Genomic DNA, 19,514 nt, shown 5'->3' with positions numbered 1-19,514 from the left:
ATTCTAGTAGTATAACTAACATAAAGCTAGAAACAAATTTCAATGAAATATTGGTAAGGGGGAAACATTCAAGCAGATGGCTCAGCGTATTTTTTTCAAAGATTCTGAATGCAGGTAGGTGGGTACTAGGTAGGTAGGTAGATACCGTTTCCCCAAAAATAAGACATCCCCTGAAAATAAGCCCTCCCTGAAAATATTTAAATGAATGCAGAGCCGGTCCCTGCCATTTTCTCTGGTTAGGTTAGGGAGACAGAGCTGGAAATCAGGTAAGAAAGCAAGAGGAACCCCATCATGCACCCCAGATTAATAAAACCTCCCCGAAAATAAGGCCAAGTGCTTATTTCAAGGTTCAAAAAAATATAAGACAGGATCTTATTTTCAGTGAAACACGGTAGATAGGTAGGTAGGTACGTCGGTTGGTCAGTAATGTAGGTAGGTAGGTAGATGGGTAGACGGCTAGATGGGTAGATGGATGGACACCTGCATGCCACCACAACTACAATCTCTCCTACAGTTTACTAAGATGTGATCGATGCTCATAAAATCCTTCAAAGGAGAAGTTGTGGAATGTAAACAAAGTGTTTCATGTGCCAATATCAACTTCCTCCTTGAAATATTGCAGTTTCTGAATAACTCAGAGACATTGCTCCATCCATTTAAGCTTTCTGCAAATCTACGAGAACTTTTTCATCAGCAACTTGTTCAATTCACTCAATAATACAAGCAGCTTTATGAAGACAGCAGTGGCTCTTGCAAATCTAAGCTCTTTTGCGAAAGCACGCCTTTCTGTGCCAGTAATAAAAATTAAAAAATGACAGGTTAAGATGAAAAGTAAAGTATCATAAATTCAGGACCAGAGTTAGCTTTCTTTTACACCTGGAATGCATACCATGGCCTGGTGGTCTTCCGTTCTAGTAATATCCAAGTTTGAACCTGCTTAACTTTTTGAGATCAGCTAAAGTTGGTTAAGCACTGTCACATACATGTTCGGATAACATATGGAGTCCACAGTTTTTGGTACAATACACAGAATTTCTCCCAGAGTTGCAACTAAAATCTCTTTTAAAAATGGCACAGCAAGAAAATAATTAAATAACCATGTTAGATGATCTTGATTAAAGTTTAATTAAATTTAAATTTAGTATTTTATTCTGGTCACACTCACTACTTCTTTTCTCTGGTCCTACTTCTTTGGCAATGCAGCTCCTGGTAAGGCAACAAAAAATTGAGAATAACCCTTAGCCTAAAAACCTAGTTCAACTACTTGTTCAATTGTTTTAATAGGAGGAGCTGACACTGGAACAGGGCCTCATTAATCAGAGATACAACAAGTAGTTTGCCTCTTGTACTTCCTTTACACAGATACTTAATTTGAATTACTGTTCTTCAAGAGGTCTCAACACCAAAGAAGTACAACAGGAGCAAACCACTTTACATTCTCCAAGTGTTTTAGATTACACTTCATAGAGTCTGTAATTATTGGTCATTTTAACTGTGGATTATAAAACTTGAAGTGCAATAAAAATGGAGGGTACCACATAGTCTGGAGAAGCAGAACAGAAAGCTTAATTTATTCTGGTTTTGTGGCTAAAGAAAAGCTAGATATACTGCCTTGAATTCACGAAGAAAGGAGTGATATAAATCTTACATAATTAAATAAGCAGAAACTGGTTTTGCATCGAATCACAAAAGATTTCAACTGAATTTGGTTTTCTAAAATTACCAAAGTATTTTTAAAATACAAAATTATTCCACTACTCTGCTACAGTATGAAAGTCCTCCCCAAAGAGGAGTTGTTGTTGTTATTAGTTGCAAAGTCGTGTCTGATCCATCGCGACCCCATGGACAATGTTCCTCCAGGCCTTCCTGTCCTCTACCATCCTCGCCAGATCCCCAAAGAGTAATGAGTACAAAATATGAAATATACTAAGCCAGCAAGCAACAACAACAAAAAAGGAAACAGTGGTGAAAATGCAAGATGGATTTTAATAAGAGGAAACAGCACTGTGATAGATGGCCTTGACATATTTCTGAGTTCCAGAGGACCTAGTTATGGGAGAAAAGTATGCCTATGAGCCAAAACAGAATTAAATCAATCCCCAAGATCTTAACAATGGATTTATACAAGGCAAACAAAAGCAGCTTCTGTGATACCCAAAGCTAAAAGTTTGAAGAGCTTTAAAAGCCTTTGCAAAAACTGAAATGAATCTGAACATCATTGACAACTGCTATGAAGTGCAAGGGACGCAGTGGTTCAGTGGCTAAGAGATGCTGAGCTTGTTGATCGAAAGGTTGGCAGTTCAGCGGTTCGAATCCCTAGTGCCACGTAATAGGGTGAGCTCCCGTTACTTCTCCCAGCTTCTGCCAACCTAGTAGTTTGAAAACACATAAAAAATGCAAGTAGAAAAATAGGGACCATCTTTGGTGGGAAGGTAACAGTGTTCCATGTGCCTTTGGCGTTTAGTCATGCTGGCCACATGACCATGGAGACATGTTCAGACAGCGCTGGCTCTTCGGCTTTGAAATGGAGATGAGCACCACCCCCTAGAGTCGGGAACGACTAGCACATATGTGCGAGGGGAATCTTTACCTTTATGAAGTGCAAAGTATACTCTTCTGGAGCTCACCCTCTCAAGCATCCTATCCTGCTTTGAATCAAATATTTATTCACGAGAACTGGAACCACAAAATGTAATAATACGTTTCACATTCATGAGATAAAAGCAGTGAATTAAATTTCTGAAGCTAGAGGGCAAAGTCATGGTACTGTTCTTCCCATCTAATCACCTTTACAATTTAAAAAGTCTATATTAAACTAATGAGACTTGCCATCTTGCTAGTCCTCAAGGGCCACCTTCGTAAGTGCTTGAGAAGATTCAGTCCCAAACTTGGGATGGAAATTCTGAAGTTCTGAAATACTGAAGGATAATATGGCAGAATATTCCGGTTTGTTAATATTTGTTGCAGAGTTTGTGACATAACAGAATGACTTAAGGTGCACCAAAATATTTCAAAATTCCTTAAAAAATTATCAGTTAACTAAAAATACCATAGAAAGACTTGTTTCCTTCTTAAAAAATTTCATCCAAGATGGTTTTTATCTATTGAACATTAATCATACAAAATTTTATTTTAACTCATACCTTGATTTGTCTAATTTAATGTAATCAACTTTGGTTACTGCATATTGGACTTTTAATCGTCAAGATCCTTTTTATTTAGAGTTTCATTTCATTTTATTTTAAAATTTTTATATACTGGGCGGACTCAGAGCAATTCTGGCATTTCACAAACAGGGCTTTCGGGAGAGAATTGACATTTGAACCCTTACACAAATCAGCTTAAAAATAGTTGCAGCAGTTAATCTCACTATAGCACAAGAATTAGCATCTAAAAGAAATTGGATCGCTGTATTCACAAAACATTGTATGCGTGTCAATTTACATTCAGTTAATATTTATTCCCAGATAAGTATGCAAATTATTGCAAACTCAAAATGTATAATCATTATATTGTACGGTAAACTTCATCTTTGAAATTTCATTGCTTAATTTATTTGTTTGTAACCAGCTCTACTACAAGAATTTGGAGAAGTTTTTTGTATGCTGTAAAACCAGTTTTGGAAAAAGTCAGCAAAACAAGCTTTTACCCAAAGGAATTTTGGCCCTATTGCAAATTATCCTGAAAATATCATTACACTGTTACTCCAGACTACTATAAGTAAATCCTCAATTTACAGCCATTTGTTTAGTGACCGTTTGAAGTTACAACAGCACTGAAAAAAGTAACTTATGGTTTCCACATTTACGACTGTTGCAGCATCCCCATGGTCACATGATCAAAATTTTGGTGCCTGTCAACTGGCATGTATTTATGACAGCTGTACAGTCCCAGGGTCATGTGATCCCTATTTGTAATCCATTGGCTTCCAACAAGCAAAATCAATGGGGGAAGCCAGATTCACTTAACTGCATGGTTCACTTAACAGCTGCAGTGATTCATTTAACAACTGTGGCAAAAAAAAGTCATAAAAAGCGGCACAATTCACATCACAACTGCCTTGCTTAGCAACAGAAATTTTGAGCTCCATTGTGGTCATAAATCAAGGATTACCTGTAATAGGTAAAAATGGTTGATAGCATTTAGGGAACCTGGCTTTCCCCCCCCCCCTCCGCTTCAACTAGAAATCTATTATTCCATCCTGGGCAGCCCAAGAAATGATCAAGAAATGGGGCGGTCGATTAATGATCACTATTTTCCTTTCTGCTTCTGTGTCATATTTAAGTAGCAGGTTGTAAAATAATTATTAACATAGGTTAGATGATCTACTCTCTAGACAACTGCCTCAGAGAGATAACTGGCCTAAGCAGCAACACTTGAACTCTAATATTTTAGAAAAACATACAGGTGAAACTCGAAAAATTAGAATTTCGTGCAAAAGTTCATTTATTTCAGTAATGCAACTTAAAAGGTGAAACTAATATATGAGATAGACTCATTACATGCAAAGCGAGATAGTTCAAGCCTTGATTTGTCATACTTTTGATGATTATGGCTTACAGCTCATGAAAACCCCAAATTCACAATCTCAGAAAATTAGATTATTGTGAAAAGGTTCAATATTCTAGGCTCAAAGTGTCCCACTCTAATCAGCTAATTAAGCCATAACACTTGCAAAGGGTTCCTGAGCCTTTAAATGGTCTCTCAGTCTGGTTCAGTAGGAATCACAATCATGGGAAAGATTGCTGACCTGACAGTTGTGCAGAAAACCATCATTGACACCCTCCATAAGGAGGGAAAGCCTCAAAAGGTAATTGCAAAAGAAGTTGGATGTTCCCAAAGTGCTGTATCAAAACACATTAATAGAAAGTTATGTGGAAGGGAAAAGTGTGGAAGAAAAAGGTGCACAAGCAGCAGCCTGGAGAGGATTGTCAGGAAAAGGCCATTCAAAAGTGTTGGGGACTTTCACAAGGAGTGGAAAGAGGCTGGAGTCAGTGCATCAAGAGCCACCACACACAGACGGATCCTGGACATGGGCTTCAAATGCCGTATTCCTCGTCAAGCCGCTCCTGAACAACAAACAATGTCAGAAGCATCTTACCTGGGCTAAAGACAAAAAGAACTGGTCTGTTGCTCAGTGGTCCAAAGTCCACTTTTCTGATGAGAGCAACTTTTGCATCTCATTTGGAAACCAAGGACCCAGAGTCTGGAGGAAGAATGGAGAGGCACACACTGCAAGATACTTGAAGTCCAGTGTGAAGTTTCCACAGTCTGTGTTGATTTGGGGAGCCATGTCATCTGCTGGTGTTGGTCCACTGTGCTTCATTAAGTCCAGGGTCAATGCAGCCGTCTACCAGGAGATTTTGGAGCACTTCATGCTTCCTTCCGCAGACGAGCTTTATGGGGATGCTGACTTCATTTTCCAGGAGGACTGCCCACACTGCCAAAAGTACCAAAACCTGATTCAATGACCATGGGATTACTGTGCTTGATTGGCCAGCAAACTCGCCTGACCTAAACCCCATAGGGGACCTATGGGGCATTGCCAAGAGAAAGATGAGAGACATGAGACCGAACAATGCAGAAGAGCTGAAGGCCGCTATTGAAGCATCCTGGTCTTCCATAACACCTCAGCAGTGCCACAGGCTGATAGCATCCATGCCACACCGCATTGAGGCAGTAATTGATGCAAAAGGGGCCCAAACCAAGTACTGAGTACATATGCATGCTTATACTTTTCAGAGGTCCATTATTGTTCTATGTACAATCCTTGTTTTATTGATTTCATGTAATATTCTAATTTTCTGAGATTGTGAATTTGGGATTTTCATGAGCTATAAGCCATAATCATCAAAAGTATGACAAATCAAGGCTTGAACTATCTCGCTTTGCATGTAATGAGTCTATCTTATATATTAGTTTCACCTTTTAAGTTGCATTACTGAAATAAATGAACTTTTGCACGATATTCTAATTTTTCGAGTTTCACTGTAGGCCACAAGGAGTGTATTTACATATTCATATTTATGCTCGTATGTAGTCAGAAAGCTGCATGCAAACTCCCGCCAGCATTTTGCAGCTCCAAGTTCCACCCCCAAGATCAGAATACAAAATTCTGCTGTGCAATATTTCTCTCCCACCTGGTCAGCGCACACAAAGTGATTTTTTTTAAAACATTTTCAGACCCACTTCCAGATACCTTTTAGCATTTGGGTAGTACTGCTACAGAACTGGGTGTCCTGAAAAATGAGGTGTAGGGCATTTTTACATAAAATCATAGGAGAAATTTGATATAATTTGGAAACACATGCTGCTTTATCTATTCTGTCTGCAAACCTCTATGTAAATTACCTGAAAAAAAGGACTAATCTGATTGTTTTTTCACATTACATAATCTTTTAACAAATGGCTCCATTATAAATAACCTATTATTGTTCTATTTTTCAGACCTACAGGCAATCTGATGCCCAACCAGACTTCAACTGCATTTTCCACTTCAGAGATGGTCATGCTAGCATTCGTAGTCAAAATAAAGAATTTTGTGAAGCCTTAAAACATTAACAAATTTATTTTAAAATGTGTTTAATTATCAGATGCTGTAAGAAAAAAGAAGCAGCTAAGATGCAGGGCAAAGAGAGCAGTTGGTGGAGAGGAGTTACAAAATGCCTTTTTTTTAAGTATGCCCATTGTGGATCCTTTGTATCATCATTTTAGAGATATTTTCCTACCAGATTCCTCAGTGCTTTCAACAATATCCGAGCTTCTAATATGTTGCATTCACTGGAAAAGTTCATTAAAAAAATTCAGGAAAATATTCAGAAAAAGATCTGCCTTGAAAATAGCCCATATTGAACTGTATAGCGCAGTCAAACATCAGTAGTCGACCACCAGAAATGTTTCATGACATTTTTATTACTTCATAAAACGCTTTATGATAATTTATCTGTCATAAAATGTTTTATATAATTTGCCAAATTCCCATTCCACAGGAGACATGGGTTCGGTATTTTAGAGCTACTCTGTAAATTAGATTATTTAACATTGATTGTGTACATATATATAAGCAAATTTTTGATATATATACAAGCAAGCTAATTTTATTATCTCTTTTTTACTTTTGTTTCAGTTGGGGTAACTGCTGGCAGCTTTCAATCCATAGCTTCTTACTCCGGCCTTCCCCCCCACACACACACACTTTTTTTTTTTGGCTTGTTTTGCTCTTTGGTCTTCTAAACACGGAGACCTTTTTTTTTTAATGTATGTATTTTTGCAAATATAGGCAACAATATAAAACCGCCTGGCAAGAGGGGAAAAAAAGACAGAAGAAACAAGAGCAGAAGAGCAAAATAATCAGCTGCATCCAGCTTATCTCACATGATATTTGTTCTTCCACAGTTAGATAAGTTTCTGTCTTTACCCGAAAACAAATGACCCTGATTTTAAGTTGACCATTCCAAAAACAGAAGTACAAACACAGAAATAAAAATCCTCTGCCATTCCCACCTTCCAACTAAAACTAATATTTTTCCAACATATAAGATCTTAATTTTTATCTTAAAAAGTAAGGTAGCCATTTAGAAAACAAACAGATTCAACAGCCATCCCATGACACACATGAACTACTCAGAAAATCACAAAGCTACACATAACACTCTCATTCCTTCTTCCAGTAAAAAAGAAAAAAACAGCAAAAGAGGGGGAGGGAATGGCAATGGGTTAAAGAAGAATAGTTACACTGGATACTTTCTCCTTACAAGCACAAAGAAAACTGTACAGAAATAAATGTCTATGGAGATTCTCATTCATCTACGTCATGGTTATCCCAAAGGTTCTTTTTCAAAAGGTAACTAGACTTTGTTTTTCCTTGAAGATGTTTCACTTCTCATCAAAGAAGCTTCTTAAACCGAAGAAGCTTCTTAGAAGAAGCAGCGAAGTCTTGAAAAAGCACCTTTGTACAGAAATCACTAAAGAGTTTGTTTCCACATAGATTACGAAAGGAAGGGACATCTCTCTGAAGAAAATAGATGAAATTCTAAATAAACACAATCTATCGAAGATTACAGAGGAACAGAAACAATTGTGAATAGATCTATCTAAGGAAAATGTTTAAAGCTATAAAAAAAAATAAACCTGGAAAGGTGCTTGGACCATATGGATCATCAGGTTCTTATTATAAATGTTTTTAGGATGAACAAAACACTATGAATTTTATCAAGGGGGAAAGTGCCGGACAGCTGGAAAGAGGCCAATATAACACTAATATTTAAAGAGGGGCAAGATCTGACTTTAATAAGAAACCACAGGTTGATATCACTACTGAATAATGAGTATAAGCGATTTACAATTCTCTAAGAGATTAAGTTTATTTGCCATCATTAACAATAAAGAAGGAAAAGGAAAAGATTGCACTGAATGCTCGAAAGCTCCAAACCAGTTAGGAAATAATTAACATAACATTTGTACAATTCAACACTTCAAAATGCAGAGTTAAAGAGATATTTTCAAAGAACTGCAAAAACTTAGAACAATTCTATCACTTTTCCTCTAACTCATAATCACTGAATAGAAGTGAGCAAGTCTAAAAAAGTTGCTCTAAAATGTGGATTACAAAAATAATGTGAAACAGATAAACATTTAGCTCCCTTGTGGAGGAAGAGACTTGAATATTATAGGAATTCTAACAGAATCAACATTTTAATATTATTTTATGTATTTCTCAGTAAACCCATCAGCTATCAGAAAACTAACTCCTGAACCTACTTGCACCGAAAAATTAGTATAAAGAAACCATCCACCTTATTTTAAGCTTTAAAAGTGTGCCCCTTTGGAACATCATTTCTTCGGAGATTAGATTGGTCTTGTCCCCATTAGTCTTTCATAAGACCCTGAAAACTTGCCATTGCGCTCAAGCCTGGGAGCCTGGATGTGGGTTAGATATAAATATATGGATGATAGGTCAGATCATAACTCCGCTGCAGAGGACTCATGTAGCAGCTGCTGTGTGCTTTTATTTTTGTTTTATGTTATGTATTTTGATCTGTTTTATTCTAAGTCATCTAATCACGTAAAAGTATCTACAATGAACAGCTACATAAATTGAGGAAGTAAATAAATACTCAACATATATATTTACAGAATAGTAGAAAACTTTTTTAAAAATGAAGAGGGGGGGAAAAAATGACAGTTCAGGCCCTATAGAAAGAAATGAAGTGGCCAATGATGAAAACAAGATAAGAAAGAGGAAGTGGAGAATGAGACAAGGGAATAGCGTTTATCAGAAAAAGCAACAGCTTCCCAATAGGTCATTGCTCCCACAAATATGTTTCTGGATTTAAAAGGGGTGAGGGAAGATATATGCCAGGTCTTTGTAATCTAAATACTGTAGGCCTTCAGGCAATATTTCTTCTTTGAGGACTTTTTGTGAAAGCCAAACTATTCAGTATCACAGGTGAAGAGGGTTTTAAAAAAATCTTCAGTGCAACAGCATTCTTTCATTCAGCACTTCTATGCAAATGAGTAGTTTTTAAAAAAATATTCCTTTTTTTCCTAAAGTGAATTTAACTGGATCATTTAAAAAAAAGAATCATCAAAACTCACCAAAGAGTTTCTAGGACATTGGAAATCACATTTAATCCATTTAAAATTTAGTTAAAATTATAATGGTAAATGCTCAAAACCTTTCCCCCTCTGCTTTACCACTTCAAATTTTCACCAAGATTTCGTACAATACTGAATACGTGTCATCATGCTTTCTATAGAAACAATGCCACTAAGACAGGATTTTGACTTCACTGGATAAAATCCTTGAATTAAAAAAGGCTCAGAGAAACCCATAAGGACAAAGGCTGATGTCTGAAAATTTTATAATGAATCATGCAAAATCAACTGGAATAATGAAAAAAGTGGGGAAGGTTTATCAGAGGTTTTCATACCACAAAGCAACCATTTGAGTACTTTCTCCATAAAACTGAACAGAGTTGAACAACTAATAATTAGCAAACTTCTTTTTTTTGCATTTGAGTCAGACTTTATTCCTAGTGACAACCTGAACAAGTCTATATGCTTTTCTAGACAAGATTATCAGAAGTGGTTTACTACTGCTTGTTGTGGCCTGTCAGCGGCCTGTGCAGTTAGTAGCTGATTCCGACAGCGAGGAGGCTGGTGTGGTGCTGCGCCAGCAGCCTGTGTAGTTGCCACTCAAGTCGGACAATGAGGAGGCTGGAGAAGATGTGGTGCCAGAGGCGGGGATTCAGCCAGGGCCTTCAAAACCTCCAGAAGCTCCCATAAGTGAAGAGGAAAAAGAGGAGGAGCCTCTTCTCGATGCACGAGCGTGCAGAGCTAGGAAAAGGCAGGAGTGGCTCCTCAGGAGGAGGTCTCCTCGAGAGTAAGGCTTGGGGCTAATTGTCCACTCCCCTAGCTTATTTAAGGAAGGACAACGACTGATGCAATTCGCAGGAAACAATTTCGTTCAAATTTCTTCACGTCTTGATTACAGAAAATGTTTGATTTGGCTCTTGTTTCTTTCTTATCAGTTTCCCTGCAAATTGCTTCTGGGCATTCTGTCAACCACAGTAAGATTATGGTTATCTGAAATACTGTGCCTCAGAACTGAGTTATTATTCTTTGAATTCTTGCTGGCTGTTAATGAAGTTAAATTAACAGCCCTTGTTCAGAAAAGACTGATTTATTGTACTTGTGTTCAAACAACTACTAAGAAAGCTCATTAGTAGTCTTTAATTAGTAAATTAAGGTTTGTACGGACTTTGTGTGTGCTGCGTTTTTTGGGGTCCGTAGCTGGGGCAGAACACTGCCTTCTTCCTAGGGCTATGAGAAAATGACCGGCCCAAAGCCACCCAAAGTTGGTTTCCCTGCCTAAAGCAAAAATAGAACCCAATTTTCCTACTCCAGTACCTTCATCACTAGACCAAACTGGAACCAAATGATTTGGTTCTCAAATCATTTCTTCTATGTAGAAATGGTAGGGCCAGTAAAGGATCCCACCAGCTGGATCATGGTCCAATTACTGAAATGGTTATACTCATTTCAGAAAAGGAGGAAAAAAGATGTTATTTCCTTTACTTCACAAATTTATATTCTACTTACTACAAAATGGCTCTGGCCAGCTTACAGTAAAAATACAAACAGATTGAAAACCATGTATGAAAACTTTCAAAAAGCAACTACATAAGTTCACTCAAACTCAAAATTTTCAATAAGAAGAAGATACTAAGAGAAAACATGTGAACAACTCACTTCTTTCACATAAAGCTGTGTTTTGTGTCACTACAGGAGCTCCAGGTGGAAGTTACCGAGTGACAAACGACACTGAGAAAAGACCCTAAAGGATAAGATAGAAATGCAGGTAAATCCTCAGGTTATGACAGCAATCGAGACTGGAATTTTTGTTGCTGAGAAGTGCGGTCATGAAGCACAATGCCATATGACCACGTTGCCTAGCAAAGGCGATCCCACAATCCTGGATGCTGCTGTAATTTCAGGACTGTGCAGGCAGTTGAATGGGAGGTGGGAGTCCCAGGCAAGCAGATTGGTGAGTGTCCAGGTGCCATAGTAGAGTGGGCGTGGACAGAGATACTCTAGTGCAGGCAGGTGTGTGGGTGCTGCAGGGGCAGAAGGGACCACCGGCAGGCACAACAGAGCAGGCAAAAATGTAGTGCAAGTGGAAGTGATTTCTTACCAGCTTCCAGTGGTGGGTTTCAAAAAATTTTACTACCAGTTCTGTGGATGTGCTTGGGCGTGGCATGGCTTGGTGGGCGTGGCTTGGTGGGCATGGCAGGGGAAGGATACTGTAAAATCTCCATTCCCACCCCACTCCAGGGGAAGGTTACTGCAAAATCCCCATTTCCTCCTGATCAGCTGGGACTCGGGAGGCAGAGAATAGATGGGGGCGGGGCCAGTCAGAGATAGTATTTACCGGTTCTCCAAACTACTCAAAATTTCCGCTACCACCTCTGCCAGCTTCCCACTAATTTTGCTTGTAAAATCCTGGCAGGAAACATCAGAAATCACCCTCATGTGACCACATCTTACTAAACTATTGTAAGCATGACCCCAGCACCAACAGCCTGGATTATGGTCTCTTGACCACGGAGGCACTGCAATACCTGGAACTCTGTCCCTCTTATTCAGTGCCATAACTTTGAAAGGTCACTGAACAAGCAGTCATAACCAGAGGACTACCTGTATATTCCAGGCAGTGAATTCCAGAGACTCCAAATGTGTGACAGTAGTAACCAAGGAGGGTTAAACTTTTTCAGTGTGACAAAGGCCTTGACCTCACAAAATTCCAAAGCCAGGGAGTACTCACAACTCCAAACTTTTCTGGGATGTTAATGAACGACATAACTCTAGAGTTGTATTTGTCCCAAACAAGAGATGGAAAACTGATAAAGAGCTACAGCTACAAAATATTTTTTATTTTATTACTCACATTAATATGTTGTCATCACTGTATGCCTATCACTGACTGAATTCACACAGCTCATTAAGCCATAAACTGATTTCTTTGATTCTGGCATGCTATGGGATACATGAACTTGGCTACTGAGTTATATAAATAATACTTTACATATTAGCATGTTTTGTAAACTCAGCCATGACTAAGCAAACCATTGCTTAGCACATCATTCAAAGAGCCAAGACTGACAGACTTGGGCCAGATGGAGAAGGAAGGCTGAAATGAGCAGTGCAAGCATGTTGAGGCAAGACTCCAGGTAATATCCCCCAGCAGCATCATACTCATATTGAAAAAGTAATATGGAATATATATTTTACTTGTGCATTTAATTGAAGAGGTTCTAAATTATATTTGAAATTCTAAAGGTAGTAGAGGAAAACACATGAAATTTGGTTGTGGAATACAAGCAGTCCACAAAACTATTTCTACAGATGATAAAGTTATGACTGGAATACATAGAGTAAATCTTAAGTTCCTGGATATTGTGGGTAAAACTTGCTTGATTCTATAACAGGAGCTATGTCAAATTCCACTAGGTTCTCAATAATACCCATATTTTCCCCTTACTTCCATTAAGCTCTGCCGCTTTCTGTCACTCACAGGCTCATTCCTGACATTAACAAAGAGCAAAGGTCTTCTGAATGGACTGTTGGATTTCTAAAGGACTGCCAAACTAGCACACCGTTCTACTCTTCGCAGGATGGCTACACAGCACAAACAATATCAAGACATTACCTTTTCAGGTGAACTTATACAGTAGATAAAATACAAGGAGCAGAGTTTATTACTAGTGTGGTTCTCATTCAGAAGTGCCATTGATGATACGGAAGGAATTTCAGTGAGGATGCACTACAGGTAGTCCTTGACTTACGACCACAATTGAGCCAAATTGTTGGCTCAATTGAACCAACACAACAATTTGTGTTGCTAAGTGAAACAGTTGAGTCTTGCCTCATTTTACGACTTTTCTTGCCACGGTTGTTAAGCGAATCACTGCAGCTGTTAAATTAGTAATACAGTTGTTAAGTGAATCTGGCGTCCCCATTGACTTTGCTTGTCAGAAGGTTGCAAAAGGTGATCCCATGACCTCGGGCCACTGCTACCGTCATCAATATGAGTCAGTTGCCAAGTGTCTGAAATGTAATCACATGACTATGGGGATGCTGCAACGGTTGTGTGAAAAATGGACATAACTCACTTTATTCAATAACTTCGAATGGTCACTAAATGAATTGTTGTAAGTCGAGGACTACCTATACAGCACCCATGAACCAGAGCAACAGGAAGCTGCAACAAGGTGAGAGCTGGAAAGACAACAGCAAATTCGGTACAGACAAGCAGGAATGGGCTCCAACCCCAACATCTTGATTTTAAGCTGCCTAGTTGCCTTTGGTGAAATGAACGACATATAGGTTTAACAGACAGACAGACAGACAGACAGACAGACACCAATTCCTGATTGGCAGCCTTGGTTATACTTGTAGCAGGCAAGACTCAGTGGCAGTATTTTAAACATATTTATCTCTTGTCCTGGCTCTACCCTGGCTCTACTTACAGCCCTGGTATAACTGCTTCATAGTTACTCTGCCATCTTTCAAGGGGATGCCTCACTTAGTCTCCTCCCACTAGCCCTGGTCTAGACAGATGGGGTTGCCACAACTTGTATAGACACTTGGCCATATAGTCTAACAGCATATTATTAGTAGTTTCAGCCTTTCTCCTTGTTAAAAGAGATAAATCAATCTTGCAAAACAAAAATCACACTTTTAAAAAATAACTCAAAGATAGATAGATAGATAGATAGATAGATAGATAGATAGATAGATAGATAGATGCAACTCAGTTTATAAAGATTCATGCATATAGAGTGCTGGCCCAGTATTAGCAATCTTGAGAGAGATGGCTTCCAAGTTATCTATCAGCTTCCAGCAAATGAATAAAGAGAAAAGTAATGTCTTGAATACAGTCTGAAATTATGCAGAATGTGCAAAGAAATAGGAGTAGGAGAGAACACAGAGATAAAAGAAATAATAAACTTAATACAGTGTCTCGCTAAAGCAGTTACTTATTCCTTCTTCTCTTTTTCTTTCTTACTTTTTTCCTTCTTTCCTTCTTTTTTTCTTTGCTTTTCTGATCAGTTTTTGACTCTTGGTAGCTGCAGTTTTCTTGGCAAGGTTTTTCAGAAATGGCTTGCCATTGCCTCCCCCAAGGTATTACAGACCCAAGGTCATTCAGCTGGCTTTCTGCCTAAGGTGGGACTGGAATTCACCTGGTTTCTAGCCTGGTGCTTTAACAAATTAAGAACAGCTGCCTGCAATTACTGCAGGTTCGAATCTCGCCAGGCTCAGGGTTGACTCAGCCTTCCATCCTTTCTAAGGTAAGTAAATTGAGGACCCAGTTGTGGGGGCAATAAGCGGACTTTGTATAAATATACAAAAGAATGAAGGCTATTGCTTAGCGCATTGTAAGCTGCCCTGAGTCTCCGGAGAAGGGCGGCATATAAATCAAAATTAAAAAAAAAAAATACACCAAACTGGCTCTCTTCATATTTCTTAGAGAGATCTTAAACCTTGAAGTAAAGTCCTGCTTCTTTCTCTCCTGGCTTCTTGGAGTAATTCCATTTATCAGAGCTGCTAAAGAGATGTTACATCAGTTTGCTTTCCCAGCTCAGGGTTTGCTTTGAGTCCCTGGAGTTTCACCTGGATCTTTTAAAAGAACAAACTTTTTCTCTATATAGAAAGGCAAAGGTGGATGGAATCTCCTAATTATGTCTCTGTCCATGCCAGAGAGAAACTATAAAAGCAGACACAATTTGACATTTAAACTAGCAAGGGAGGCTACAGAGAGGTGAATACTAGCTGGCTATTCATAACACCTTATTCTCTACTGACATTTCGATGTAAGGAGATACACATCAAGTGTAAATTTACTTCCTTTTCTTGTAGCACCATCCTGATATGCTGTGCTACAATTCCCATAAATACCACTCTGTACAATTTGGGACATACGTATTTGGAATTGTAGAATAGGAGGATACTGTTCTAGGTTACTTTTTAAATATAGTTACCTCTACCAAATCTTCAGCACTCCGCTCTCATTCTTTAACCATTCTCCACACCCCAATCTCCAGAGGTGAAAACTAAAACCTTCAATCCTCTATGACACTGAAATATGGCAGCTCAAATATTCCCACAAAGATGAATGCAGTTTTTAAAAAATAGAACCAAGTTAAAATACATTATTCTTAACAGAAAGCATTTGATTTTGACAATCCCTCCATTTTTCAACTCAAGCTCAAGATTGATTCCTAGTGATTACATGGACTCTTCTATATCACAATGGGTTGGAAGCTGACCTTAACCATACTGAAAAATGAGCTGAACTGGAGCCGACTTGGTTAGGACATAGATAGGAGACCATCAGGAAATCTCAAAGCTGTATGCCAGACTAGGAAATTGAAAATATCTTATGTATTATTGCTAAGGATTTCTCTATACAGACATTTGGAGTCAAATATGATTCAACGACGCCTACATTTTTCATCTCATGACAACTAAGGATCACCTCCAGGCAACTAACTAAAATTTCTCCATTATATGTAAATTAATTTAATTAATGAGTTGGGAAATGAAATTCCATAAAAGTCAGCAAAAATCTGAGCACTGTGGTGGCTATCCATATTGTTAATTGACTAAACATGAATTAATTTATCCCTATGTAATCTTTCTATATCTCTAAAAAGCTATTGGTGTTAGTCCTTAAGATTTAAATTCTGACTCCAAGTGTTTTACTCTTTACCTTTTCTTAAATAAAAGTAAGCAAGATGGGAAAGTAGCAGTTCAGGCTTCTTCCTGCTCAATAAGACAACCAGATACCGAGATTGGAACCTGAAACTAAGTATATAAGGAATAAGCATACACTGGTCCACTCTAATTCTAATATAAGATGCAAAAAAGGAATGGGTGTGTTATTTCTCCCATTATTAGATTTATGGGAAAATCTACACCCTGGTGGCAGAATCATACTGTATTTTCATGCACAATAACACCATGCTGTTTGTTTCTCTGAAATCATTCAATAATAATGGGATGACAGAGAAAATTATCCAACACAGTGTTTCTCTAACTATGTATTATTGACAGGGCAGGAAATTTGACACACCGTTTGTATTTCCAACAATCCTATCTGTGTTGTGATATTTTTGTTCTAAATCAATTACATACTGAATGTGTGTGTGCCTCTTCTATGGGGAAGAAAGGCTTGCTAATTTTTGCTATAGCACAAGAAAAAAGTACCTTCCAAATGTGAATTTGTAGCCTTTTTTTTTTCCTTCCTATGAATCTTTTTTTCACCACTAATGAGTCCAAATTAATCTGTACTGTTAGCTGACTACCAATCAAGGTAAATAAACTACATTAGTAGAAAAGCAGAATGTGATTCACTTACTGGGATGCTAAGAACCTTTGATCACTTCACACCTAATTAGCAACGTGCTAAAAACACTTGGAGTCAAAGTGCTATTGTTCAGAATGACTGTTAGCATGCCACATTACTGCCAAGTCATTGATTTATTTGTTTGCTTGCTTGCAAACTTATGTATTTTCTCCAACTTATATTCTGCTCCAGTCCCAAAGAACTCAAAGCAGGATACACCATCATACAAATATTCCGCTGAAATACATCAAGCAGTACAATTTAAATAATGAAATTTGTCAGAAACAATACAAAACCCAGAAAATGTAGATAAGTGTCACCATCAGGATGGGGGGGGGGGGAATCTCCCTGTGTGATTCATGTAGTTTAGCTGTTCACATTCTGATTTACCCAGATTCCAAAATATTGGTTAAACATGGCGATGTGCAAAATAGCTCAGTTTGATTGCCAGAACAATCTAACTGAATGCTTTTGCATCTTTATCCAAAGAAATAGAGGATACAAATTGTATGCCAAATGTTTAAGCTACTCCCACACAGTCAACATAATGAAAATTCGGAGTACATGCGAAAAATCTTTGAAAATCTGAGAGTAAATAACAATGGAAAGCAAGATGTTTATAAATCTCTCTCTCTGGAAATATGGGTCCAGAAATCACTTTAAAGTGGTCAAGAAAATTCCAAATGAAAAAGACCCCTGAAAATAGTCGACGTTATCCACCACTTACTAAAAATGAATCTAAATGTTATATATGAAAATCTGAAATATACGAAAATCAGACTGCATTTTAGTTCAATGAAAAGACATTATGACTTTTTTTCATGAATAAAGCTAAAGTTCCCCCATAAAAAGCCAAGCCACACAGGTATTAGAATCCTTGAACCACTGATGCAACAGTCTCACGCTCTTATCACTGGAGTGTGAATGTTTGCACAATAGGGAAAAACAACATGCAGTTTGAGAGAAATCTTCACCCCTTGACACTTCTTCATCTTCAATCATATAATTCCGAAATATGTTTCAGCTGTTTGAGATACTTCTAGGCTAGGGCCTGATCTCCATGGGGTGTACAGCCCCACTTGAAGAGAATAGATAGGTAAGAGAATAATTACTGAAGGACCCTCTGGTGCATTCTTTCAAACAAGAAATACAAAACTTGAAAGCATTTGGTAATTAGGTTTCATCCAGTAAAATGCATGCTGGTTTTCTATTAGAAAGATACTATGAGAGAATCAATGAACATCTGGAATTCTCAAGAGTGCAATATATTTTCGTAAAACAAAAAGTAGCCCAATTTAACTTTACCCTCATTCAGTGAAGTTGCTCCAGGCAGCTTGATTTCTAAAAACTCATTTCCCCTTGATAATAATCACTCCAAAATAATGTGAAGCAAACATCAAAAGTTTATCCAAAACCTAAATCTCTCAAAAAGAATGAATTCCATTCAAAGTAATCTTAGAATGATATACACTTGAGTTGCTTATTTAATGATGGGTAATTGATTTTAAAATATACTAATCTGTTAAGGAGTTCAGGAACATTTCAATTAATACTGAGCCAGAAATGCTGGTTGAGCTTCCTGAATGCTTATTGCACCTGCAAAAGAGATTTCTGATTTTTTTTTCATTCCTTCAATTCTGTTATATTTCTCTCCATTATTCTGCACCTTCTCTGCTTTTTTCTTCCATCCTCATCTGAAAAACCACATGGGATGATTTTCTTCCCAATATCTTCCCCTAGGGTCAATTGAAACAAAAAAAGCTAGACTACTCCAGATATTAGAAAGATGATTGTATAATGAAACAGAGAATTTTATTTATATTGTTGATTATAACTGTTTTAATATGATTTACAAACATGAGAAATGCACGCTGCTTAGACAGCTTTGATTGAGGTGGCTTACAAACCTTGTAGTTATATAGAGACAAATAAATGAGAAATTCCTATAACCTATTCAGTGAAAATTTTGATCAGACTTCTTTCCTCCTTTAAGAAAAAAAAAACCATTTTCTATTCTATCAAATTGAATGAAAATGGTTCAATAAAAAATAATACAAAATGAAATACGGGCATAAAATTAACCAAAATGACCAGCTGTCTGCAAGGAATATAAATCCTTCCATTCCCCACTATCCTGTCAGAGCTGAAGAAATTTCTTGATGAAAAGTGAAACTTCAAAAGAAAAAATAGTTCTTTCTGCTATGTCCATCTGGAGTGTAATTCAGTACACAGATTATATGTTCCTCCAAAGTACCTCCTAGCTGTGCAATTTACAATAGGAGGACTCGTGACTATTCTTTGAGCTATCACCATTTCAGAACCACTAGTGAAAGTTTCTATTTGCATCCTTTTAGAATGTCATTGAAGCATTTGGAGGTTTATTTGTGTCCTCAGGGTCACCTGAGTAGTGCTCCTGGTTCCTGTAGTCTGCAATTTTTCCTCTGGAAATCCATTCCTACTCCCACATTTCCAGAGGATTTCCTCTGGATTTCCAGAGGAAAGATTGTAGACTACAGGAACCAGGAGCACTACTCAGGTGACCCCGAAGACACGGATAAACTTCCAAGTGCTTCAATGACCCTCTAAAAGGATGCAATGACCAGCT

General features: G+C 37.8%; 1 protein-coding gene across 4 annotated transcripts in view; it reads right to left on the bottom strand.

Annotated features, from left to right (window-relative positions):
• Positions 1-19,514, bottom strand: part of PCGF3 (polycomb group ring finger 3) — a 62,277-nt gene that overhangs the window by 28,945 nt on the left and 13,818 nt on the right. Inside the window, exon 1 of one of the 4 annotated variants that reach the window (XM_060690370.2) lies at positions 5,102-5,440. The exons of the other annotated variants lie outside the window; for them this stretch is intronic. The gene's annotated coding sequence lies outside the window, so the exon portion shown is untranslated. Of the gene's footprint in view, positions 1-5,101; positions 5,441-19,514 lie in introns of those variants that run through there. 4 annotated transcript variants of the gene reach the window in all.

Source organism: Pantherophis guttatus, chromosome 2, assembly GCF_059756535.1.
Source record: "Pantherophis guttatus breed Tessera chromosome 2, ASM5975653v1, whole genome shotgun sequence".
NCBI lineage: Eukaryota > Metazoa > Chordata > Lepidosauria > Squamata > Colubridae > Pantherophis > Pantherophis guttatus.
The sequence above is the reverse complement of the archived record's forward strand: the minus strand, read 5'-3'. Positions and strand labels throughout refer to the sequence as shown.